Genomic DNA, 11,484 nt, shown 5'->3' with positions numbered 1-11,484 from the left:
CACAGAAAGCAAGAGAAGACTGGGAGGAAGAGACCCAGCAGGCGGGCTTCCCCCGACAGTTTTCCGAGCACGTGCGCCCACGCTGCAGGAAATGAATCAATGAACTTCGAAGACGGAACATCCTCGTTTCCACGTGGTTCCGTGCTCTGCCCTCTGAGATAACGCAGGCCTGAACAGCGCGGGTCAGCCCCTGTAGGACACATGGTACTTGTTTTGTATACAAGCAACGTGTTTCTATAGTTGGGAGTGTGGCAGCTTGGGCTAGTTGGTATGACATGACGATAGGTATAGCCCGAGAACAGAACGACGACACAGACACAAGAAGGACACGAAGGACACGAGAGAGACGAGAAGGACACGAAGGACACGATCGTTCGTGTCCTTCGTGTCCTTCGTGTCCTTCTATCGTCATGCTATATCGTCAACTATCGTCAAGCTATAGTTGGACCATACTACGAGGAATCACTTCCGGCGAGTGTATAGCTGCGTATGAATTGGCAGAAATTTCATAAGGCGGGGGGGGGGGGGTAATAAAATCCCTGTAGAAGGGTTGATAGGTGGGATAGTTGGTATATATTCGTAATGAAATATTGGGTGTGCAGACTAGCAGGACACAAGGGCTCGTTTGTCTCCTCCCTTGTGTCCCGTTAGTCTGCACTCCCAATGTTTCATTATGGATGCAGTCACTGATAATGCAAAGAGGAAAGAAGGTGGATGCGTTCACAGACCGTTATCGTATGCATTCTTATGGCAGCATGGCCTGCGAACTTTTCATTACCTGAGTACGTTCGTGCGCGTGTACTGAAAATTAAAAAAAAAATAGATGATGTGGCGGTGTTGAATCACATACTACATTGGCTACGCCAATGGTCGAATAATTGGTGCTTCGACTTGACCCCGCCATTTTTCCACCATGCCTTCACGAACGCTGACGATGATAACTCCGAAAGTGATTCCCCGCCGCGGTGGTCTAGTGGCTAAGGTACTCGGCTGCTGACCCGCAGGTCGCGGGATCGAATCCCGGCTGCGGTGGCTGCATTTCCGATGGAGGCGGAAATGTTGTAGGCCCGTGTGCTCAGATTTGGGTGCACGTTAAAGAACACCAGGTGGTCGAAATTTCCGGAGCCCTCCACTACGATGTCTCTCATAATCATATGGTGGTTTTGGGACGTTAAACCCCGCATATTAATCAAACCTAAAGTGACAGTTACAAAAGACGACCCGTATGCCCTCTGGCCAAGAATGTACACAGTGAGCCGAATATGCTGACACCACGTGATCACGCCGATCGCACTGATTCAGTAACTGAAGTACTCGTCGAACAAGCCTTTTCCAGTAAAATACCGAGGTCAGGCGAAAGGGCGCGATGCACAAGCTTGTTCATCAGGTTGGAGTCTCAAACATAGCGCACTCACAAACGCACGTTAATGATGTGACGGGGGCGCACTGATGGAGGAGATATCTACGCACATCTTTCGGTGGTCATTTTTCCGGGATGCTATAGAACAATGGAATTCTTTACCCCAACATGTTATTAATAGTACCGATGTACAAACTTTTAACAGAGAAATTGATGCTTATTTTGGTAATGGTTGAAGCCCATTCTGTTTTCCTGTGTTTATTGCTTAGTGGTTTTTTTAGGCGTTCTGTTTGTACTCATATTGTACTCCCTCCCTGATATGAGCCTCAAGCGAGGGTTGACAGTATTATTAAATAAATAAAACGCAAAACACATGGTGAACTACCACACGCGCGCAACATGTCATCAGATCGTTTTATTTTGCTTCTTGTTTGCTTCCTTCACCACGCCAACAGTGCGTGCTGCGCATCACCAATAAACATTATTTTGCAGATATCAATATGGCAAAAACGAAAATCACCTGAAAGTAGACGCTCTTTTTTTTTTTCATACTGCCAATTTCTTTCTACGCTCACTCGCTGTTGTATGCGCCATTACTTCCTTCGCTACGTTGCGTAATGAACGTGAAAATAAACTTCCACGGTGATACTTTTAGCACACTGGTAACAAACACGGACAAAGCAAGTGACGATAGGAGAGCCTTTTTTTGTTTGTGTGTTTCTTGCACGCTACAAGTTCCGCCACGTACCACCACCAACAAGCTCATTCTCGCATTTTTTTCAAACTTCCAAACCAGTCTTCGGTTGCTATTGTAGTCGTGAATATTCGTTTTTGCGGAACCGTCACGGTGTGGGGAGTAACTTTCCTTGCGTTCAGTGTATTTTCGAAGCCTGCTGACGCCTATGCATCGGGTGGGAGAGATGAAAAAAGACAGAGTGCCTTATCCGTTGCCACCTGTTGCAAAGTAGGCACTGCTTATCGGAAATACTTCACTTTAACAATAAGGCCTGGTGTTGTTGCGCAATGATCACTGGAAAAGCCAGCATTGCGATAGGTGAAGAGTGTGCCAGGGTGCTGCGCACGTGGGCATAAAAGCTCGTCTCGTAATTAAAGCTGATAACGCTCGCCACAGCACTGATAGACGGCAAAATGATGCATTGTGTATCCACACGAGAATCATATATACAAGATAAGCTGTGATGAAATAACTATCTACGACGTGTTATTAACAAAAAAAAGGTATGACTATGAAGCGCGTCATATAGTGAGAAACTCGGAATTAATTTTTATTTCGTGATGTGTACACCTCGGTGCGCACCTATACGTATAGGTAAGCTTTTTTTTTTTCTCGCCCGCCATCAAAAGCAGCCACTGTAAGCACGTGTCGAACCCGCGACCGTAAGCAATAGCACCACGACAACTTATCTGATACCACGGTGTTCTTGTGCGAGCAAAAATCCCGGCTGCGGCGGCCGCATTTCTGATGGAGGCGGAAATGTTGTAGGCCCGTGTGCTCAGATTTGGGTGCAAGTTAAAGAACCCAAGGTGGTCTAAATTTCCGGAGCCCTCCACTACGGCGTCTCTCATAATCATATGGTGGTTTTGGGACGTTAAACCCCACATATTATTGTGCGAGCAAAGTGAGTGACATTCTACAGCGACAAGAACAAGTAAAGAAAGCGGTGGTAAAATCCGCGCCAAAAATACGACGCTCGAGGAACACACGGAAACATACGTACTGCCAGTTTGTGCGCCTGCGTGGTCTCGTTTTTCGCACCGGGTTACTTAGGACATAAAACATACGCCAAATAACCGAAGAGCGAGTAAAGAAAGCGTGGCCTCCGGGATTAGCTGGTGGCGCACCGGTCCCCAGCAACGGCACGCCACCGGCAAATCTCGGAGGCTATGGAAGCAGCTATAGAATGAACTTTCAACAGCATGCTGTTAGCATGGCACAAAATCTTCGTAAACCTATGAATTGAGACATGGTATAAGATCCTCGTGAGATTATGAATTCAGACACTTCAATGATATACGGTTCTGTCATTTGTTCTCCATTTTCCTTTGAAATTCCTCAGTTGGCATGAATCACAGTAATGACTTCAGTGGCAATACAAGCACCAGCTGGAACAACTATGAAGTGCACAAAATGGCGCGAGACACATTTCTTCAAACAAAAACAACAAAGAAGTTATTACGCCACGAAAGCTTCAAAAACAGACAAAAACAAAAGAAGCTAACCGAACCAACCAATCCCACGCAAATTTTAAAGCAAGAGAGCGATGTCCCCTGTGCGAAAACTGGAAGACTTATTGTGTTAGTGCCTTCGAGTTAAGGAATAAATGCGCTGATATACGATGCATCGCCATGCGTTAATAACTATAACAATAATTGTTGGTGTATTACGTTTCAAACACAACGATATGATCATAGGAGACCTCATAGGGGAGAGCTCCGAAAATTTCGACCACCTCGTGTCTTTTAACGTGAACCTAAATTAAGCACGCGGGTCTCGATCCGTTTTTCCACCATCGAAACGCGGTCGTCTGGATTCGAACCCGTGACCTCTGTGCCACGGGTTTGTAAGCTTCGTGTTAGCGGTTGAGTACCGTTACCAAATAGGTCAACGTGGTGGGCGTATGTGTTCATTACACAGCTATGCAAATTTCACGGTGCCTTTTCGGTGAAAAAAAAAGAACAAAATGTTCTAAACGTCTAAAAGCTGTGAACGTCATTTCACGTCAGGATCTCCATATGCATGAGGATACTATCTAGGATATCAAAATTGTCGGCTTCACATTCAGAAACGTTGAAATGGGAGCCCTTGCGCAGCCGCTATTGGCAAGAAAGAGTGTTCCATACGAAATTTCTCAGAACGCGCAATGTTACATTAGTCACAAATTCAACGGCAAACTGTTACTTCGGAGTTTCTCAACTCGACCCGAAACTATGAGGCGTTCTCGCTGGTAAACCGGGGGATGGTTCGAAGCAAATTGAGAAAAATTAAACAGCATTCTTGTTCAGGATTTTAAAAGCGCTTTGGCAAGCACGGGACGTGGAACAACTTCGGAGAGTGTTGCCTTGAATGCGAATACAAAATCGTGCTCACAAATTTGGTTGGTTGCTTTTTTTATGTCTAAGTAAACCTCTGCTACTCACTTTTGCAACTCGGCCACGCTTTAGAATGCTGTTGTTGTTTGAATAACTGGCTGATACCCATGATGGCAGTGGACCGCACTGAATTATTAAAGATGCCACAAAAACAAACGACTAAGGTTTACATATTAATAATAAAAAAGGGAAAGCTAAGACAAGTCAGTTATACGTCATTTTAATATGAATGATTCAGAAAGAAAGGAACAAAGATGTCATAAAAAAACATTGTACCCTATGTACGCGACTGCCTCAAATCTTCTAAGTTTTGTTTTATTTCTTTCTTTTTGCGTGTGTTGTGCCTTGCGAGTGTCCGTTGGTCACTCGAGGGGGGCCGTCCTCCTTGTTTACGGGCAGCAGCGATCGGCGAGCCTTCCAGACGTGCGGGCGCCGGGTCAGCACAAAGGCGGCGGCCCGCTTTAATGCACCTTGCCAGTTCGGGTGCAGGAAGAGAGAAACATGTCCCTTTGTGCATCCGTGGCCTGTGGGACGTTCGACTCTGTTTCCCCGAATGGCTAAGCGACGGACCTCTACCACTGACTTCGTGGAACAATTTGTGCACGTGCGTGTGTGTGTGTGTGTGTGGTGCGTGCGCGTTTGTGTCAGCGTGCGCGTATGTGTGCTCGGATCTGTGGTCGAGAGAAGAAAACGAGAAAGCGCGGGAAGAGCCAGAGACGCAGCGAGAACGGCGAACGAACGAGAGTCTGCGAATTGCGAGCGACTTGAGCGGTTGTGCGTTGTGCGATGTGCGGAATTGAACGGATGCGCGAGTAATAATTGTAACCTAGTTTTTTTAATTAAATAAGCCTTCTTTTGTTTTCATTTTCTTAACAGTGCGTGAGTCGTGTGTTGTGTCTTCTATCAATTTTCACCTTTTTACGGCCATACCGGCGACACCCTAAATTTTACCAAAAGCGGGATAGAGGACGCTAACATTCATCAGAAGTGGGATTGGACCGATTTTAGAAAACGTTCGGAACGAGTTTGGAAAATCTTAGCGAGGAGTGCGATTGCGTCAGTGCGAGAACAAAGAAATGGTGGACTTCCAGTGAGCGTGCACTTCCAGAGATCTAACATCAGCCATGCTGGACGGATCATCGCCGGAGGAGAGTGGTCACCGTGATGACGACGACTGTGCTGGGCTCACCAAGCGGGAACTTTTCGACGCTTTGCGCGAGAAAGACCGCTTGTTGGCGGACCTGCTGCGGCGGCTGCCTCAGCCGGAGTCGTCGGGGGCTCCACACCAGGCGGCCATCAACACGTTTCAGGTGATGCCCGATTTGAGCAGAAATATTCCAGACTTTTCCGGTGATGGTTGCGCGTCAGCAGCCCGGGAATGGATGGAAGGTTTGCGCCAGACGGCTACGCTTCACCGGTGGCCAACGCCATTCCTGCTCGAAACTGCCAAGTGTCACCTGGTCGGCGCCGCAAAAGATTGGTACCGTTCGAGAGCTGCCGAAATTTCATCGTGGGACGATTTCGAGCGGATGTTCGGGCGTACTTTCTACAGCCAGACACGGGCGGCGGAGCGATGGAGGCGTATGCAAGAGCGAATGCAGCAGCGAAATGAGAACACGGCTGCGTACTTCCACGAGAAGGTGCGCCTTTGCAGAGAGGCGCATTTAGATTTCTGTGATACGAGGGAGCAGGTGCTGATCGGTCTTCGATCGCGGGAGTTATGCACGATGCTTCTTGGAAGGTCGCACGAAGACGCGGATGACCTGTTACACGACATTCAGGAATTTGAGAGGATCGACCGTGAGCGACGAGAACGCTTCGGGACAGCGGCTGAGCGAAGAGCGACGAGCGATGCACCTCGTATGCAACCTGCACCCAAGACACCGCTGCAGGGTGCGTCCGGGTACGACAGGCGGGACCAGCGACCACCTATCACAAATCAGTACGGTGAGCGAAAATGTTATAATTGTTTCGAATTCGGACACATCTCGCGGGATTGCCCAGAGGAAATACGAATAGAAAAATGTCTAAAATGTGGGAAGACTGGGCATACCCAAAAACACTGCCAAGCAAAAGGCCCCAGAAATGAGACCAACGCTGTCTCTGGAGAGAAAATTGACCCTGGCGTGCTTTTTAAGCACGTTAAATGGAATGGCAATGAGACTTTGATTGGCATGATAGACACAGGCAGTTCCGGTTGCTTACTGCGCGAATCAGCGGCGGTGCGGTGCGGAGCGGAAATGCTGGAAGATGCTACAGCTCTGTATGGTTTCGGCAGCCAGGGCGTTCCAGCTGCTCGTGCGATTGGCAGGTGCCGGGCCGACTTGTCGATAGATGGCATCGTTGGCAAGAATATACAGATACTTGTTGTACCCGACGAGGCCCAGTCGGTCGATTTGCTTGTCGGTCGCACGTTTACCGAACTGCCATATGTGACCTACGCTAAGCTGGGCGGCAGCTTGCAATTCTGGCATAGAGACGAGTGCCCATTCTCACATCTCGAACCCTTCGTTTCATGTCCGAAATTACATTTGGAAACTGCTAAAGAGACCCCACTGCAGGCCAATGTTATAAATTGGGTGAGACTGTCATCGCAGTCTAACGTCACTGGTGCAGTGCTATTCAACAACTGTGGGCGCGAAATTCTTGTTGACATGGAAGGCGGAGAGGTTACTGTGCCGGTGTTTACGAGCGGAAATGATGACGTGGTTCGACGTAAAGGACGAAGACTTGGCCACGCGACAGAGGTGGACATCCCGGGTTGCGAGATGAAGGAAATAAATGAGTGCAGAGAGGAGTGCAGCGCGGCGAATCCAGAGCAGATTCTGGTTACGGAGGCGCGACGGCCGATTGGGTGCGAGGAAATTAAAATTGACCCCTCCGTAACAGAGGAGCAGCGTCTTGAACTCGCGTGCCTCCTAAATGAGTACCGCGATTGTTTCGCCGCTAATCTCAGCGAACTTGGCTGCACACCTGCCCTTTCGATGGACATACAGGAGATACCTGGTAGCGCACCCGTGGCTGTTCGGCCCTACCGCACGAATGCAGCAAAGCGAGAGGCTATACATGACATCGTCGGAGAGCGAAAAAGAGAGGGAATCGGAACTGAGACACATTCCGAGTATGCGAGCCCAGTCATTACTACATCGATGGTCGATACAGAGCAGCGAGATTGGCACGAAAAGCTCAGTGAGGCAGAGTGCAGCTTGAACAACGCTGTAAACAAGACGACTGGGAAGACTCCCTTCGAGATGTTACACGGTTATCGACCGGAATTTCACAGCGTGGCACTGAAGCGCATGGTCGAATCTAAAGCGTCAGAGTTGGAGGAGCCTGGCGGGCTGCGCGAACGTGTACGGCAGCGCCTCGTGAGCGAGCAGAAGAAGATGAAGGTCGCTTACGACAAACGCCACTTCCCGGCTAAAATGTACAGTGTCGGTGACGTGGTCTTCATGACGAGGGCTCCAGAACAGACGGGAAGGCCTGCCAAAGCCCAGCCAAAATATAGGGGCCCCCTTGTAATCACGGCAGTGTTGCCAGCTGACACGTATCGAGTTGCCGACCTTGACGAAACAAGGGCGAGCCGCTTCGCGACAACTGCGCACGTGTCGCAGTTGAAGTGCTAAACAACGACAAATCCACATTCCCACCTTGATGACGACGGAGAGTCTGCGGAGGAGTCGGACGCCCCCGAATGTGAGGTGCAGCGACTGAGACGTTCGGCCCGTAGCTGCGCCAAGACCCATCCCTATGCGAGTGAGCCATAGTTGCGTTGGCGTCTGTTGAGAACTTCAGTGCGTGCCGGGATTTACCGAGTGAACTGTGCGTACTTAAACAGTTGCTTTTTTTTTCTTGTCTTCTTCGACGAAGGAAACAATTCTGTTTGTGTATTGGCGTGTAGGTTTGTTTATGATTTTTTTTTTCCATTAACGAGGACGTTAATGACTGTCAGGACGACCGAGTGTACGCGACTGCCTCAAATCTTCTAAGTTTTGTTTTATTTCTTTCTTTTTGCGTGTGTTGTGCCTTGCGAGTGTCCGTTGGTCACTCGAGGGGGGCCGTCCTCCTTGTTTACGGGCAGCAGCGATCGGCGAGCCTTCCAGACGTGCGGGCGCCGGGTCAGCACAAAGGCGGCGGCCCGCTTTAATGCACCTTGCCAGTTCGGGTGCAGGAAGAGAGAAACATGTCCCTTTGTGCATCCGTGGCCTGTGGGACGTTCGACTCTGTTTCCCCGAATGGCTAAGCGACGGACCTCTACCACTGACTTCGTGGAACAATTTGTGCACGTGCGTGTGTGTGTGTGTGTGTGTGGTGCGTGCGCGTTTGTGTCAGCGTGCGCGTATGTGTGCTCGGATCTGTGGTCGAGAGAAGAAAACGAGAAAGCGCGGGAAGAGCCAGAGACGCAGCGAGAACGGCGAACGAACGAGAGTCTGCGAATTGCGAGCGACTTGAGCGGTTGTGCGTTGTGCGATGTGCGGAATTGAACGGATGCGCGAGTAATAATTGTAACCTAGTTTTTTTAATTAAATAAGCCTTCTTTTGTTTTCATTTTCTTAACAGTGCGTGAGTCGTGTGTTGTGTCTTCTATCAATTTTCACCTTTTTACGGCCATACCGGCGACACCCTAAATTTTACCAAAAGCGGGATAGAGGACGCTAACACCTACGATTGGTAGTCGTCGCCGTCGTCTCTGAGCATGGCCATTAAGCTATTCAGGGGATTGGTCGAGTATAGAATGGAATTTTTTTCAATATTCTCTATAAGGTAATGATCTTAGATTCTTTGAATAATACATTGTTTTGAATTATGAATTATGAGTAATAAAATATTAAAATCCAGCAGAATTTAGCAAGGTATTCTTCTAGCCTCGATTATAAATTGCCGAAAAAAAAAAAAAAAACCCCGATTGCTGGATCCCGGTATAGTGCCCTCCTAAAGAAATAATGACCCGTTTCTTTAACCTTGGACGCAGCTTTAGAAGTGGTAATATCATTCTTTCGCTCGGAATAGCGAACCGGTGACGGGCTAGGAAGATGTTTCAATACCCACGCCCTGCGTGGCCGGTGACTTCCCGCACGCCGGATGCGTAAATAAATGTTTTTTCTCTCTCTCTCTCTCGACCCTGCTCTGACGTCACGCAGTACATGGGGTTCTAGCATTTCGCCTTCATACAAATGCGACTGACACGGGGGGGGGGGGGGGGGCCTTACCCGCGACTTTAAGTTCAGAAGCCGATCATTGTACCACCGATGCGGACTCATTCCCGCCACACAACGTATTCAGTTTGAATTCCTTCTTCCACGAGTGTTCATATGGTTAAAAATAATTCTGAAAATGTGTTACATTCTGGCATCTCTATTCATATTGTTCTGTTGAAGATTGCTATTAGGCTGTCTGGTCTGACTGCACAGTTGTTGTTGTTGTTGTTCTCCTATTATTAGTGGCGCATACCCACTACTGTTGTTGTTGTTGTTGTTGTTGATGATGGTGATGATGGTGATGATGATCCTTGGTATTCTGGCGCACACCAACACAAGGTGGCTGGCCGAGAACCGGGCGGCAGGATGTTTAAGTTGAAGGCATATGGTTTTCCAAACTCAAAATAACTTTCGACAGTTACACAGTTCTTTCAGTTTCTACGGTATGGGTTGCCTTCATTTTTTAAATGGATTAATTTACTTTACCATTGCGCAAACTTTCATTATCTAAAGATTCAGATGTCCAATTTCCCGCCAACCAAACGAGGGCAGAAGCAATGTCAGGAGATAATCATCATCCCAGTAGCAATTAATAATTGTTTGATGATTGATTGATATGTGGGGTTTAACGTCCCAAAACCACCATATGATTATGAGAGACGCCGTAGTGGAGGGCTCGGGAAATTTCGACCACCTGGTGTTCCTTAACGTGCACCCAAATCTGAGCACACGGGCCTACAACATTTCCGCCTCCATCGGGAATGCAGCCGCCGCAGCCGGGATTCGATCCCGCGATTTGCGAGTCAGCAGCCGAGTTCCTTAGCCACTAGACCACCGCGGCGGGGCTAATAATTGTTTGGGCTTCCCGCCCTGAAAGCAATGGTATGATTGTGAGGGATGCCCCGTACGTGGAGGGGGGGGGGTGGAGGCTCCGGAAATTTCGACAACCTAGAATTTTTTTAATGTGCACCCAAGCACATGGTACACTAACCTTCGCTTCTATCGAAATGAGTGTCATGATGATCACCAGAAGAAACCCGATTGTGAGGTCTTTGCCCTCGACTGAATTAGTTGAGCGGTGCCTTTTCGGCGGAAGGTGATAAAACGGCGCTGGGCTGAATGGGTGCGACTTGATAGCCACACGGCTGCTCGACTCGCTCCCATGAGTGCGACGGCGAAGAACACGTTGCTGCCATGTGAACTCTTGCCCGCCGCTCTCGCATGCACTGCTTGCGCAATCGCTGCTCTAATATTCAGCGGCGATCCTCGAGGGTTATCTGTCGCTGGATATCACAGAGCCCGTCGTTTCGGCCTTGAGTAAGTGAAAGCTTGTCGCGTTTAGGGCACTGCACGCACGGTGGCCGACCGTATAATTATCTCCGAGAGCGGTGCATGCCGAGTGCATTGGGACACTGCAGAAAGGTACTTAATTATACCGATGTGAAGCACGAAATCAGGCTATAGATGGACAGAAACCTACCGTACCGTTGGTTTAGCGATGAATGGGGAAATTGGGGCCATAGATTCATGTTTAAGTACCGCGTCGAAATTCTCCACACGTCCCGCCATCAATTTCAATATGGCTTTTTTTTTTTCGTGTTTTCGCGACACTGCATCAACGGAATTTCGCGGCACCTGGCACTCTTACCCCCGTATTCAGAAACGCTCCTAGACTCTAATTTCATCCTTCACTTGACTGAGTTGGGCACTGCGCTGCTGCTCGACTGAAATTGACGCGGCGCTTCTCAAGAATAGCTGCAGAATATTGCCGACATGCAGTGACTTGGTCTGCCAAGAGACGGCGCTCCCATCGAC

At 48.7% G+C, this 11,484-nt stretch overlaps 1 protein-coding gene and 1 pseudogene across 1 annotated transcript in view; one reads left to right on the top strand and one right to left on the bottom strand.

Moving 5' to 3' along the window:
- The window catches only part of LOC119168157 (xaa-Arg dipeptidase-like), a 43,611-nt gene that overhangs the window by 496 nt on the left and 31,631 nt on the right, over positions 1-11,484 (bottom strand). The window lies entirely within an intron of this gene.
- Positions 5,325-6,907, top strand: LOC142765149 (uncharacterized; annotated as a pseudogene).

Source organism: Rhipicephalus microplus, chromosome 6 (genome assembly GCF_043290135.1).
Source record: "Rhipicephalus microplus isolate Deutch F79 chromosome 6, USDA_Rmic, whole genome shotgun sequence".
In the NCBI taxonomy this organism is placed as follows: Eukaryota; Metazoa; Arthropoda; class Arachnida; order Ixodida; family Ixodidae; genus Rhipicephalus; species Rhipicephalus microplus.
The sequence above is the reverse complement of the archived record's forward strand: the minus strand, read 5'-3'. Positions and strand labels throughout refer to the sequence as shown.